The following is a 15,959-nucleotide window of genomic DNA, read 5'->3' as shown; positions in this document are numbered from 1 at the left end:
TGGGCAGCGCAGCACCAGCCACTGGTATGGGTTCCAGCCCTGCATGTCAGCCTGTTGGCCAGCTGTAAAACGGAGCCATAATCAGCTGCATAAACCTACAAGAACTCAGAGGCTCCACAAGGTTGTTTTTATCAGACTCCCATGACATGAGACAAAGCTGACAGGCTGAGGACTTCTCCTTGGGCCAGTGGCTGCCTCCAAGGCCTGTTTTCCTCCTTCTTCAGTACAACATGTGGACGGTAACAAACACCAGGGAGGAGCTAACAGGACTACAGGTAGTTCTGAGCCACTCACAGCAAAGGAACATCCTTGCCAGCGGTGCATAGTCCTGTGTGGACAGAGTTGACAATGACCAGGGAAGGAGAGCCCAGGCTCTTTGAGCATTTTGGTGTGTGCACTGTGAAGGTAACCAGGACAACTCGACCATCCTTCCATGATCGCCCAGTTCAGTTCTTGAGAACAGCTGGGACAAGGCGGCCTGAGCCCCAGTTCCCCAATATTTCATCACAGGCCTTGGTAGAAGTCAGGAAAGGGCACCTCCAATGTTCCCTTTCCCTTCAGTGTCACCATGTGCCAAAGCAAGCATGCTGTTCGAGGAATGCCGAATGTGGGCGACTGCCCAATGGGCCTGGCCAGAGGCTGCAGCACTTCCATTCCTGGAAGGGAGGGATGGGGAGAGTTGGCCTCGTCTTGAGTAGGAGATACTCAGCACCCCAGGAAGACCTGGCTATGAAGAGGACAGGAAGAGCCCGGCCAGGAGTTGCCTTGTGCACCCAGGCAGCTGAGCCACAGTGAGGACATCTCGGTGAGACGGTCCGTTTCACATTTAGGGCTGCACACTTCACAAAGCAGCCATCTATCTGCCAGCCACAGCAAAGGGACCAGAAAAAGGAGCAAAGGAAGAGCTCAACCGGCCGCAGAACAAATAGCCTGGGGATTCCGAGCATGTCAGCAGCCACATCCAACCCTGTCGCTGGCTGTCAACAAGGAGACCCTGGGCTAGGCTGAGGGCTCTGGGCCCTACCAGCCAGGCACAGCTTTGACGGTGCTCCTGCATGGTGACAATGCCCCTAATGTAAACACAAGAGGAACCTGGAATGACCTCGTGTGGAGACTCAACCAACTCCTGCACAGGGGCCTCAGTGGATGGCATGTGGTCACTGGTGAGCAGAGACTGTGACAAGGGCTTCCTCTGGAGGCCTGGAGATGTCTACATTCTGAGGCCTGTCTCGGTGTGTATTCACAGCTGCCACGTTCAAGAATATGGACTTCACTTTACAACCGTAAGCCACAAGGGTCAGCTTCAGGACCGTGTGCAGGGGACACTTGAGGTAGGGCAGTTGTTCTGCTGCCTTGGCTAGGAAGTATGCCAGGAGGCCTCGCCATCACAGCCTGGTGGCAGATGACCAGCGCGTGCTCCAGTCTCTCCACTTCCAAGATGACAGGCTCCAGTCGCTGGACCAGGTCCTCATAGGACTCACCCTTCGGATACCGGTAACGGTACTTGTCCTGGTACTGCAGGGTGAACTCCAGTGGATGATGGGCCTGAATTTCCTCGTAGGTCATTTCCTCACAGACGCCCATATCTATCTCGTTGAGGACCTTCCACTGCTCATAGGGCACACCCAACACTTCCGCAGTCAATATGGTTCTTTTCATCTAGCTGGTCCAGACCTTCAGATCCTTGTTGTTCTGGTCGCTGATGAACTGAGCCAGACCCTTGGCAAACTCTCTGTCCCAGGGAGATAGTCCTGGGTCCCAGCCAATCCAGTCCTTGAGCTTGAGCTCGCTCTCCCCATGCCAGCACAGGTAGATGGAGTGGGGAGTCACATGGATATTCATGAGGTAATATACGACTCGGCTCTGGATATGGTTGGCTACACGGTTCATCCCATAGCTCTGCCCCACATCCATGATCTTGATATAGGACAGATCCCTGTCCAGGTCCTCATCCAGTGGCTCATAGGAGTTCTCATAGCACTCGATGTGCCTCATGAAATCCTCCGTGGCTAACATAATCAGGGCTGCCCAGTTTCACTTGCATGATGTTGGCAGCTATGACTTCGGGATCCACACAGATAGACTCAACGAAGAAGGTCTTGTAGCCGTTCTGCTCCCCAAAATTAAAGATGGTTGCTCTCCGTTCGCTGGTGGTATTAGTTGCGTCAAAAACCGACACATGTCCCCCATCCTCACTGAGAAACCTCCGGACGTCACAGAGAGCTGCCAGGATACACTGCTTCCAGATTTTCAGGCTCTCTTCATTGTCTGGGAGGAAAAATTCAAAAGATTTATACGTCTTGACCATGTCCCGGCGATACTGGCCATCGTTGAATTCCCGAGTGGGCACACCAATCCAGTTCAGGTAGTGGGTCAGTGTCTTAGAAATGTAGGTCTTGCCCCTGTCAAGAAGACCCACCATGACGATGAGTGTCAGGCAGTTGGTCATGCAACACCATGCTTGCAGGCGTGCAGAGCCTGCCGGCCGTTGCTGTAGGGCATCCAGATCTTCTTCAGGGGATTCTGTGTCAATCCTCTTGGGGACACCATCCCTCCTTCCCTCACAACCCCACCACCACCACCCACGCCCACCGCCAGCCGGGATGAATCAATCGGACTGCGTCCACATTCTGCAACAATTTAATGTACCCCTTACTATTTGATATTACCCCTGAAGCCTATGTTCCTTTTAATTTTCTTTTTCGTATTGTTTGAGAGAGGAGGAGAGGGAAAGAGATAATTGCCACACAGGGTCTCATCCACTACCATTGAACTCTAGACGCTTTTGCCACCTAGTGGGTATGTGGGAGATTGCACTTGCCTCCCTATTGTGCATTTGGTTTACTGGGATCTGCAGAGTTGAATATGGGTCTTTAGGCATCCCTGTCAAGTGCCTTAACCACTAAGCGATCTCTCCAATGCCAGCCTATGTTCTCTAAGGAGTTTGTAACCTGAATAAATATTTTAAGACTCAGTTTACCCATTTTATCTTATTCTCTAGTAAAAGCCTTGTATTCTAGCAAAGCATACTATAACTTCAGTGATCTGACAGATATGTCTATAAAGGATTGAAAGCGAGAGAGATAATAGGAGCTTTTGTGGGCTTTGAGCATCAATGGGATCTCAAGCCCATGAATTGGACCTGCCATCTTCAGCATGAGGCACCAATATTGAGGAAGTGATGACTCCCTTGATCCCTGCCTCTTGCTCTACTGATATTCCTGGCACAATCATGGATCCCAGGGGAGAAGCCATAATCAGGTGTAATTATGATTATTAATGCACTACCAAACCTCTGCCCAGCCTTCTGAAGGACTAAATTCTCTTAAATGTACCTCAAGATTTCTCCCTAAATAAACTGAATAATTCATAATATAATCTTTGGTGTTGCAGATAGAACAGAAAGTAGGGTGGGTTTATCTCACAAGCAGTGGTTAACTGCCCTAGGTAACCCCAACATTGTGGTGGATCTCCTAGAGTCCTGGAGTGTCAGAACCTCCTCACTCATTCTCAATCAACTGTATCCATTTAAAGGTAGCCCATTAGGGATGGAGAGAGGGCTTAGCAATTAAGGCACGTGCCTGTGTAGCCTAAGGACCCATTTTCAATTCCCTAATACCCACCTACACCAGAAGCACAAGATGACACCTGTATCTGGAGTTTGCAGTGGCTAGTGGCCCAGGGGCACCCATTCTCTCTCTATATCTGTCTCTTCCTCTCTCTGTCTTACTCTTTTTCTCTCTCAAATAAATAAATAAATTGTTTTTTATCTAAATATATTAGCCATACAGTTTCTAAGTTTCTTTCCCACATAACTCCCAGAATCAGGGGGTTTCTCCCTCAAATACCTATAACCCTACAGAGGAAGGCCTCAGAGGAAAGGGGTAGAGAAGTAGTATGAGAAGAATTTTCTACAAAGCAAATTTAAAATACAATAAAGGCCTTCTTATCTACAGAAAAGGAAAAAGGCTGGGGTACCAGATTATATATATATATCCTTTCATTCTCCACTTAGGTTTCAGTTTGTAGTAGTGGCATCCCATGTCAGCCAGTTTGATTCTCTTTTTGTGTTTGAGGAAAGAGCAAGTTCTGCGATGGACTTGACTGGACGTGGTGATACATGACACATTGCTACTAACGCAGCATTCTGGAGGCAGTAGTAGGTGGTTGGCTAAGCTCAAAACTCACCTTGACTGCAGACTATGTTCCAGGATAGCCCGAGGTATACTGAGACCCTCCTATTTAGGAGACGAAAACAGAAAAAGAAAAGAAAATTCTTTTTTCTTACAGATCTCAGATCTGGGCTTTCCATTGGTCAGACTAAACGTGGGCTGGAAGGATGCAGAGTCATGCCCAGTGCTGGAGCCCACTGTGGTAGCTCCAGATGCGGAGTTCCTCTGCACCTTGGGGTGGGGGATGGATAGAGGGAGCAGCCCTCCTGCACAGTGAGGCTCAGGGCTTTCAGCTCTCCAAGCGAATGCTTCCTGGGCTACTGCTAGCTTGATGAGCTGGCTTCTCTTGCAAACTGGGCTTGAGGCCAACTGCCTATAGCAGGACAGCTCAGGACCATCTGCTCTCCAAGGGAATGTTTATGAGTGCCCTCTTGATGCTCTGGGGCCCCCAGTGTTGTCTACCACTTAGCATACTGACATAAACTTTTGGACCCACTGTGAGTCTATGAGTAACAGGCATAGGATTCTCTAAATCATTTATAAGATGGCTCAGTGTTTTAAAGTTGTTGAGGATTCATATCCCCCATTTTCCCTGACATTTGTCATTTATGGTTTTGTTGTAGTTACTCTATTTTGTTATTAGTTCATTGTGATTTGATATGTATATTCTTAGAAATTCATGATCCTAGGCTCTGCAAAATGATCAGTGTTAGTGACATTTAAAAATAACCACCATTCAGTGTGTTCATTACACAAGTATGGCAGAAATATTGAAATAATAAAGTTTGTAGGATACCTTATGAGCATAGAAAAACAATACTTATTTCTGAATATGAAATCAGGCATACTATATGATTTACAGTAGCATCAAAACCTTTAAAACTGTTGACAATAGATTGAGTCTAAGCTGTGGAAGCATACACTGCAAACTATCAACGGTATGAAAGAAATGATAGGCTTGCCTCCAGAGAGCCCCAAATTGTAGGCTTGGCTTTCGTCAATGGTCTGAGGCGTTAGCGGGGTGTCGGACCCCAAGGCAAACCTGGCGCCCAAAGAAGATGCTGGGGAAGTGTGCTTTCAAGTTTCATGTTATCCGTGAACGCGGAACCTTGAGGAGACCAGGTCACCGGCCAAGCCACAGGGCGCTGCGGGGCTCGGTCTCCAGAGGTCACTGTCGCGGAGGTCGCGAACACTGCTCTCCCGCGTACCGGGGACAGCGACGCCGCCCGCAGCGTTCCTCGGGCTTCACCCCCTCGGTGGCCGGGGCCGGCGGACGGGTCCGGAGTCGTGTCCGCGGAGATGGCCTGGCTATCCTGCCCCGTGAGCCTGAGACCTCGCAGCCGAGGGCCGGGGCTTCTGGAGCTTCCCGGAAGTCCCCACCCACGCGCGAACGCCGGGCAGTGCCGGGGGGCGGGGCCAGGCTCCTCCAATGGGAAGATCTGGTCCCGCCCTCCCGCCTTGGTCCCCTGCATCCCTCCACTCTCCTCCCCTCCAGGTCTCCAGTGCCAGGTTATCAGGAAGATGTGCTAGAAAGCTGAGGCCTACCTCTGGACCGCTGAGCCGGTGCATCTTTCCAAGGAAATTCAGCAGTGGAAGCCCTGACTCCTGAGCAGAGATATTTTATATCTCATGTTCTGGCTTTCTTTGCGGCCAGTAATGGCATGTAAAAGGAAACTTGGTAGACCGATTTAGCCAAGGAGTTCAAATTACAGAAGCCTGCTCTTTCTCTGGGTTCCAAGTTGCTAGGGAAACATACATTCTGAGATATAGAGGCTCCTTGTTGACACTTATATTAAAGATTCCAAAGAAACGGAATTCTTTTTCAGTGCCTGTTTGAAGAAGGCAGAGGGCCTTGAGTTGGATTGGGGACAAAAGCGCTACTTATGCAGAACGTTTTATAGCTTTTGCTATTGTGGAAGGATTCTTCTTTGCTGTTCCTTGAGCTCAAGAAACAGGGACTGTTGCAGGCCTCATATTTTCCAAGAGCTTATTAGAGGAGATGAGGGTCAACACTGATTTTGCCCATTAGGGTCCGAGCACCTGGTTCACAGATCATCAGAGCACCGAGTTAAGGAAATAATTATTAATGCTGTCAGCAGGGAACAGGACTTCCTCACAGAAGCCTGCCTGTGAAGCTCACAGGGGTGAATTGCACGTTAATGAAGCAGTACATTGAAAACGCCTTAGGCTTCACAGACAAGCACTTAACCGCTAAGCCTTCTCTCTGGCCCAGGAAGAGTAATTTGGAATGAGTTTTGCGTCCTGTTTATTCTCTACAATGACAGGATACAGTCGAAAGATACTGCCTGGAATGTTTTCCTTTTCAGTTTGGTTCATTTTCAGTTTTTGTGATTTACATAGTTGTTTGATTCATCTGCCTAGAGAATAATCCTACAAGAGAGTCTTAAAGCACAAGACACCTATTATTCCTTCAAAATCTGCATTGTTTCAAGTTTTACAGTCTATTCACAGTATGTCAGCAGTTCCTGACTATAAAGCAGAAACACAAATGGACAAGGCTCTTCTAAAATGCAGATGTGCATAGCTAGAGCACAGTGGTCCTGGGTGGGATGTGGAGGTAATGAGGGAAGGAGAGAAAGCAAAAGTTCGTGTGCTCAGAATGTGGCTCAAGTCTTTGGAGCTAAAAATAAATTCTTTGGACTGGGGAAGATGGCTTAGCGGTTAAGACACTTGCCTAAAAAGCCAAAGGACCATGGGTTCCTTTGGCTTTGCAGGCAAATACGTTAACCATGGAGCTATCCCTCCAGCCCAGTATTTTTAACTCATTTATTTATTTATTCATTTTTGGTTGGTCAAGGTACAGTCTCATTCTAGCTCAGGCTGACCCACAATGTAGTATGTAGTCTCAGTATGGCCTCAAGCTCAGCGTGGTCGTCATTCCTCAGCTTCCCAAGTGCTGGGATTAAAGGCGTGCACCACCACACCTGGTCCTAAGTTAAACTCTCTATCAACAACCAACTTACCACACATTTACACAGTGTATCATGATCACAATCCTCTCCCGCCATCCTCTTTTTTCTGTCTCACCATGTCTCTCCACTTGAGGGGGAAATCTGTTTCTGGAAAATGTGTGTTTAACTTTGTTTTCTTTCTTTCTGTCTTCCTTCCTTTGTTCCTTTTTTTTTTTCTTACAAATAACAGAGAAATTGAGAGAAAGATAGAGATAGAAAAGGAGAGGGAGAGAGAAAGAGAAAGAAAATGAGAGAAAGAATGGGAGTGCCGGGGTCTCTAGCCGCTGCAAATGAACTCCAGACATATGCGTCACCATGTACATCTGGCTTAACTGGGTACAGAGGAATCAAACCTGGGTCCTTTGGCAGTGCAGGCAAGTGCCTTAACCACTAAGCCGTCTCTCTAGCGCCTGTATGGTTAACTTTGAATGTCTGTGCTTGAGAGCGATACAGAAGTCCTGAGGTTTTGTAGGAAGTGCTCAGATCAGGAGATGAATGTCAAGTTCAGCTGTATAGAGAGTTTCAGTCCAGCCTGAGATACATGACAGCCTGTCTCTAAAGTGAAGTCATGAAAACCACCACCACTTTGTATCTGGAAGACAGTATGGCAAAGCACTTCTTTCCTTTCTTTGGCTCTTACTTTCTTTCAGCCACCTCTTTGAAAGTTGTCCCTGAATCATGGAGAGTGTGATAGATTGTCTTACTTAGTGCTGAACATGACACTGTCACCTCTCAGCATTTTGGTAACTATTGAATCTCCCCATTGCTCAATACCATCTGAAAAGAGAAGCTTTTGTTTTAAATTTTTTTGTTTAATTTATTTCTTCTTAACAACTTCCATGATTGTAAACAATATCCCATGGCAAGAAGCTTCATTTTTTATGGTATATTTACTGGTTTGTTTATATTTAATTTAAACACGTGTGCACACACACAACCTAATTTACAGTGTGCCTTGCACATGCCAGGCAAGTAAGTGCTTACAGTGATCTTTATCTCCAGACCAATTCTTTTGTGTATTTTCCAATTTTTAGAACTTAAGACTGCAATGCTATTTGCTAGTTGGAGGCTATCTACATGTAAGATTATTTTTTAACAATTCTGTCCTTGTGGAATCTTTAAGTTATGCTATATACATATTTATCATTATTTTTCAGTGCAATCACTCCACCAGTGAGCTATATACCTAGTCCCGGAAGATATATAAATATTTTTCTTGGAGGTAAGAATCTCATAGCAGGTTGTGGTGGTGCACACCTTTAATCCAGCATATGATAGGCAGAAGTAGTAGGATCACAGTGAGTTCAAGGCCAACCTGTAACCACATAGTGAATTCCAGGTCAGCCTGGGATGGAGTGAGACCCTACCCTGAAAAACCAGCACCACCAACAACAAAAAGAATCTCATGGTAACTCAGACTGGCCTTAAATTCCTGATCCTATTGCCCTCATATTTTTGAGTGATAACATTATAGGTATATGCAACCATGTGTGGCTAAATATAATCTTTTTTATTTTAAAAAATACTCTTGAGCCAGGCATGTTAGTGTACACCTTTAATACCAGCACTCAGAAGGCAGAGATAGGAGGATCACTGAGAGTTAGACGCCACCCTGAGAACGAAGCTTTATTTTTTAAATTTTTTTAACATAATTTATTTATTTTTATTATAGAGCAAGAGAGAGAACAAATGAACTCCAGACGCATGTGCCACTTGTGCATCTGGTTTATGTGATTACTGGGGAGTTGAACCTGGGTCCTTAGGCTTCACTGGCAAGTGCCTTAAGCACTAAGCCATCTCTCCACCCTGAAAATGTTTTTATTTACTTATTCGCTAGCAAATAGAGACAGAGAGAAGGGAGAGAGAGACAGAAAGAATGGGTGTGCCAGAGCCTCCAGTTGCTGCAAATGAATTCCAGATTCATGTGTCACATTGTGCATCTTGCATTATATGGGTACCAAGGAATGAAACCGAGTTTAGTAGGCTTTGAAGGTGAAAGACTCCCAGAGGGAGACCCTCACTCAGGTCCCGAGATAGCATGCACCCAAAGACACACGGGAGACCAAACTTGCTGCAAAAGCATGAGGCTTTACTTGGGAAACCAGAGCTCTGGGGTCTATACTTATCCCACGCGGGAGACAGAGGAATTGACCCTGAGTCCTATTGGGTGTTTCTTTTTATAGGTTTTTAGCAAGGAAGGGAAAGGGGGGGGCGGTTTCCACAAGGGTATTTGCAAAGCTTATATACAGTTATGTCTACATATCTTATTTGTCCATATCATAGTTTAAGTCCTTGGTCAGGCTATCTTGGGAAATTATTTTATTATTTTGGTTTTTCTTAAAACTATATTTTTGTTTTTCCTCTTCCCAGGACATAAAGTTTATGTTTACCCGACCAACCCATATCTTGGGCCACCCACAGACTATCTTTTAGCCTATCTTTGATTTACTTCTTCCAGGAATATACAGTTCAGGCTGACCCCTAGCTTTTCTGTAGCAAGCAGCTGTTTGTTCCCAAAGTTTACTTTAAAATTTTCCTTCCTGCCTTTCAACGGGAGGCACTTTAACTGCTGAGCCATCTCTCCAGCCCAATAAGGTTTTTTGTTGTTTTTGTTGTATGTGGTTGGTTTTTCAAGTTAGGATCTTACTCTAGCCTAAGGTGACCTGGAAGTCATTATATAGTCTCAGGATGACCTGGAACTCATGGCAATCCTCCAAGCTCTGCCTCCCAAGTCCTGGGATTAAAGGCGTGCATCCCCCTGCCCAGCTGAAGCTTTCTTTTTTTGTTTATTTTTATTTATTTATTTGAGAACGACAGAGAAAGAAGCAGAGAGAAAGAGAGAAAATGGCCACACCAGGGCCTCCAACCACTGCAAAGGAACTCCGGATACATGCTCAATTCCACAGGACCCTCAGAAGCCAGACGTACAATGGGGCGAACGCGTCTGGAGTTCCTTTGCAGTGGCTGGAGGCGCTGGTGCACCCATTCTCTCTCTATATATCTCTGCTTCTTTCTCTCTCTGTTGCTCTCAGTTAAATGAACAAAAATAAACCAAAACCAAAGTTTCATGGTGGAGAGATGGCTCAGCGGTTAAGACACTTGCCTGCAAAACTTAGCAAATAAACAAATAAAGCTAGAGACAGTAAGTGGCACATACATGTGGAGTTTCCAGTCACAGGAGCCCCAGCATGCCTATTCTCTCTATTTCCCTTCTGTCTCCGTCTCTCTTTTTCAGTAAATGTAAGTAAATAAATAAATAATTATTAAATCCTAGGAACAAAGCAGCTGGAGGTAATGCTCAGTGGTAGAAATCATAAGCCACCAGGATGGGTCTCCACATGACCAACAACAGCAACATGCCCAGGCTGGCCTTGAAGTCACTATGTAGCCAAGGCTGGCCTCAATCACAGTGTGGCTCTCCTCCCTGCCCTCCCCCACCCCATCCCCAACTCTCTCTGTCTCTCTCTCTAGTAAATAATTTTTGAGAACAAAATAAACAGGTTTGGTGGTGTGCACCTTTCATCCCAGCACTTGGGAGGCTTAGGTAGGAGGATCACCTTGACTTTGAGGCCACCCTGGGACTACATAGTGAATTCTAGGAGAGCCTGAGATAGAGGGAGACTCTACCTCAAACATAAAAGAAACAAAACAAAAACAACAACAAAAAAGAAGCCGAGGCAGCAGCAGCCAGGCGTGGTGGCATACACCTTTAATTCCCGCACTTTGGAGGCAGAGGTAGGAGGTTCACCATGAGTTCCAGGTCAGCCTGAGCTAGAGGAATACCCTATCTTAAAAAAAAACAAAAAAAAACCCAGCTGGGCTTGGTGGCGCACACCTTTAATCCCAGCACTTGGGAGGTAGAGGTAGGAGGATCACCGTGAGTTTGAGGCCACCCTGAGACTACATAGTGAATTCCAGGTCATCCTGGGCTAGAGTGAGACCCTACCTCAAAAAACCAAAAAAAAAAAAACAAAAAAAAACAAAGCATAAATAATTTTTTTAATAAATGTACACATGTGTGATAGTTAAGGTGTTGTCAACTTGATCTGTTTAGTAATCCACAGGCTGCTTCTAGAAAGGATCAACTAAGGAGGAGGTCTTTCTCCCAGGGTGAGCCCTTCCCCCAGAGTGGGCGGCCCCGCTCAGAGAGGGACTTGATATAAGGAAGCTCTGGGTAGAAGAGTTCCCTTTTTTCCTTCCGTCCTTCCACTTGGCTGCCGGAGCTGCTCCCTACCTTCTAGCGTGGATTGAAGACCAGTGCGGACTAAAGACAAACATTGACTGAAGACCCATGTGGATCGAAACCCAGCGGCTCCTCAGGAAGCCTCCAGGCTTTCCAGCACCATCTGCAGTGCCAGGTCAGGAATGCTGAGGCATCTGGCCACGTGGACTGAGCAGCTACCAGGTTCGGTGATTCTCAGGCCTGCAACTGCTATTGGACTACTGTAAGCTAATCCAATAAATTCCCTTTGTAAAATAATTCATTCTAGTACTTCTGTTCCTCTAGAGAACCCTGACTAATACAGGTGGCATACACCTTTAATTCCCGCACTTTGGAGGCAGAGGTAGGAGGTTCACCATGAGTTCCAGGTTAGCCTGAGCTAGAGGAATACCCTATCTTAAAAAAAAAAAAAAAAAACCAGCTGGGCGTGGTGACGCACGCCTTTAATCCCAGCACTTGGGAGGCAAAGGTAGGAGGATCACCGTGAGTTCGAGGCCACCCTGAGACTACATAGTGAATTCCAGGTCATCCTGGGCTAGAGTGAGACCCTACCTCAAAAAACCAAAAAAAACAAAAAAAACAAAAAAAACAAAGCATAAATAATTCTTTTAATAAATGTACACGTGTATATGTAATAATAAATAATAAATGTATATATGTATATATATATGTATATGAAATAAATAAAATAGTAGTAGAAAGAGAGGAAGTAAAGAGAGGGAGAGAGAGAGATAGAGACAGAAGAAAGAATTTCAATGCTCCCTCCAATTGTCTTTCTACAGTATGATTTTCAGCATCCTGATTCTACTGACTTTGTTCTAATGGAAGAGATATGGGTTGAAGAAATAAAGCTTTGTGTAGACACTGGATATTACAGTTGACACAAGGTCTTTTCTTTTTCCTTTCCTTTCTTCCTGCCTCGCTTTTCCTTATTTTTGCTTTTGAAGATGGGAGTCTCATGATGTGGCCCAGCCTATCACATGTAGAAATTACAGGCATGGGGCTGGAGAGATGGCTCAGCAGTTAAGCGATTGCATATGAAGGACCCCAATTTGAGGCTCTATTCTCCAGGACCCACGTTAGCCAGATGCACAAGGGGAGCACGTGTCTGGAGTTCGTTTGCAGTGGCTGGAGGCCCTGGCACGTCCATTCATTCTCTCTACCTCTCTCTCTCTACTTCTTTCTCTGCCTGTCTGTCACTCTCAAATAAATACAAAATTATTAAAAATAAAAAAAGAAATTACAGGCATGAGTGACACAGCAGGCTGGTTACTGAGACCCAAGAGTAATGTGGATCTAACCTAATCACCTGCACCACCTTTGTGTGGTTGCCTTTAAGGTAGGGTCTCACTCCAGGCTTCCCTGGAACTCACTGTGTACTCCTGGCTGGCATTGGACTGACAAAGATCTTCCTACCTCTGCCTCCCCAGTGCTGGAATTAAATGTGTGCCCACCATACCTTGCCAGCCTAAATTCTTTGAAGTATGCATTTCTGCCACTGATGATATAATCCAGTTTTGCACTGCAGACATAAAACCCCCAGCGCAGGCTGGAGGGATGGCTTGCAGTTAAGGTGCTTGCCTGCAAAGCCAAAGCACCCAGGTTCAATTCCCCAAGAGCCACATAAGCCAGATACACAAGGGGGCATATGTGTCTGGAATTGGTTTGCAGTGGCAGGAGGCCCTGGTGTTCCCATTCTCTCTCTTCTGTCTCTTTCTCTCCTCCAAACATATATATATATATATATTTGAGGGGGTTCGAGGTAGGGTCTCACTCTGGCCCAGGCTGATATGGAATTTACTCTGTAGTCTCAGGGTGGCCTCAAATTCAGGGCAATCCTCCTTCCTCTGCCTCCTAAATGCTGTGATTAAAGGTACATACCCCATACCTGGCTTAAAAATATATATTTTTATTTCTTTATTTTTATTTTTCGAGGTAGGGCCTCACATTAGCTCAGGCTGACCTGGAACTCTCTATTTAGTCTCAGGTGGCCTTGAACTTACGGTGATCCTCCTACCTCTACTTACCAATAGCTGGGATTAAAGGCATGAGCCACAACACCTGGCGAAAAAAATGTATTTTAAAAACAAATCTATATTAAGAATAGTGCTGAACCACTGCACTGCATCCCAGCCCCAAAGAGGGAAAACTGGGAGAGGACTCAGGCAAGGGTTCTAGAAGGGCAGACCTAGACTCTGCAGCTGATAATCCTTACACACACTTGACAGGCTTTGGCAGAAGGATCTAGAGTTCAAGGTCAGCCTGGGTACTGGCACACCTCCTCTGAATGAAACAAAACAGTGAATGGTGGTGGTTGATGTCTGGGTAGGGACAAATGCTTATAATCCTACCACATGAGAGTCTGAAGTTTTGTGAAGGAGTAAAAATTTGTGGCTAGCCTGGGCTACATTGTGAGACTTACTCCAAAAAAAAAAAAAAAAAACTGTAAGTGGGCGGGAGACTTGGCTTCAAGGTTAATGTGTTTGCCCACAGAGCCAAAGGATGCTGGTTCCATTGCCTAGAGGACACATAAGTCAGAAGCTCATGGTTGCACATGTCTCTGGAGTTCCTTTGCAGTGGCTAGAGGCCTTGGTACATATATTTTCTCTCTTTATCTCTCTGTCTCTCTCACTCACATTAATCAATCAATCAATCAATCAATCAATCAATCAATCAATGTATGTCTGTGCTACCCAGGGATAATGATAAAACTTTTGTAAAACAAATATTTTGTTTATGTGTTTATGAAAAAGAGACAGATCGAAAGAGAGAATGGGCACTCCAGGGCCTCTAGCCAGTGCATAGGAACTCCAGACAGATGTGCCCCCTTGTATATCTGGCTTATCTGGGTCCTGGGAAATCAAACCCGGGTCCTTAGGCTTCACAGGCAAATGCTACAACTGCTAAGCCATTTCTCCACTCCTTCATAAAACCTTTAATCCCAGCACTTGGGAGGCTGAGGTCAGAGGATCCAGGTGGTGAGTTCCAGGTCAGCTTCCACAGACTGAGACCATGCATCAGAAAATAAAACTAATGTAGGCCAGGCTTGCTAGCTCACACCTTTAACCCCAGCACTGCATCCAACACAAATGTAGGGCTGTCATACTGAGTTCCACTTCAGCCTGGGTAGAGTGAGACCCTACAGAAAACAAACAAAACAATAATAAGGTGTGGTATGGAAGCACACCTCTTTAATCTTAGCACTGCAACCAGGACCTAGGAAGGAGGATCACTGTGAGCTCAAGGCCAGCCTGGCCTAGAGTGAGATTCTATTAAGGTGAGCGTGGTGTGGGCGGTGCCTCACTTCAGTTCCTGTCTGGCAGCATAAAAGCAGGAGTCACAGAAGAGGTTCCTCCTAGAGAAGCTTCTGGCTCACAGTTGGCTGGTCTGTGCCACTAGCTGGTGAGCATCTTCTTGTCGGTGAGCAGATATCAGGTAAGGGCAGGGCATGGCTGGGTGGGGAGGCAGGTAGCGAGGTAGTCAGGCTGTGTAGGAGATGATGGGGCACAAGGTCAACAGGGAAAGACTCCCCAAGGATCAGGCAAGGGTTTGGGAGGGGAGAGCTTCTCCGAGAAGCAAAAGCTGAGGGGATGGGTTCTCAAAGCCATTGAGGGGCCTTTTATGTATGCAACCCTGTAAGCCTTGTTGTGAGATTCCAAGGTCACCCAAGGGCTGTGTCCCTTATTTTTTTTGTTCATTTTTATTTATTTAGTTGAGAGCGACAGAGAGAGAGAGAGAGAGAGATTGGGCACGCCACAGGGCCTCCAGCCACTGCAAATGAACTCCAGATGCGTGCACCCACTTGTGCATCTGGCTAACGTGGGTCCTGGGGAATGGAGCCTTTAACCGGGGTCCTTAGGCTTTACAGGCAAGCGCTTAACTGCTAAGCCATCTCTTTAGCCCTCTGTCCCTGATTTTATTTTTCTAAGAAAGGTCTCACTCTAACCCAGGCTTGCCTGGAATTTTAACTATGTAGTCTCAGGATGGCCTGGAACTCATGGTGATCCTCCTATCTCTGCCTCTCCGGTGCTGGGATTAAAGGTGTGTGCCTCCACGACCAGCTCTTCTGCCTTTTATTATTGATTATTCTTTTTCTTTTTAAATTTTTTGCACTGTTTTGTTTATTTAATACATACAAAGAGAAAGAGAGAGAGAATGAGCATGCCAGGTCCTCCAGCCAGTGCATACCAACTCCATATGCATGTGCCACAATGTGCACTTGGGTAATGCAGGACCTGGAGAATCGAACGTTGTAAGGCCTGTAGGCAAGCGCCTTAATCGCTAAGGCATCTCTTCAGCCCTGAGTATTCTTATTTATGCCTACTTTTTTTTTTTTTCATGCTTGTACCAGGCTTTCATGCCCTTGCTAAAGAACTCCAGATGCTGTGGCCACTTTTGTTTTCAGACTTATGTGGGTGACTGGGTAATGAACCCTGTGTGGCAGGTTTTTAGAACAAATGTCTTTAACTACTGAGCTATCTCTCTAGCTGCACCCCTCTTTGTTTTTGAGGTAGGTTCTCTCCTAGCCCAGTCTGACGTGTAATTCACTCAGCAGTCTCAGGGTGGCCTGAAGCTCACAGCAGTCTCCTGCCT

At 46.0% G+C, this 15,959-nt stretch overlaps 2 pseudogenes; one reads left to right on the top strand and one right to left on the bottom strand.

Moving 5' to 3' along the window:
- Window positions 1-633: 633 nt before the first annotated feature.
- Window positions 634-2,550, bottom strand: LOC101613897 (annotated as a pseudogene).
- A 2,680-nt stretch (window positions 2,551-5,230) lies between these two features.
- On the top strand, window positions 5,231-8,185 carry LOC123462319 (annotated as a pseudogene).
- The last annotated feature ends 7,774 nt before the right edge of the window (window positions 8,186-15,959 follow it).

This window comes from Jaculus jaculus, chromosome 7 (genome assembly GCF_020740685.1).
Source record: "Jaculus jaculus isolate mJacJac1 chromosome 7, mJacJac1.mat.Y.cur, whole genome shotgun sequence".
Lineage (NCBI taxonomy): Eukaryota > Metazoa > Chordata > Mammalia > Rodentia > Dipodidae > Jaculus > Jaculus jaculus.
This window is presented reverse-complemented; position numbering and strand designations above follow the sequence as displayed.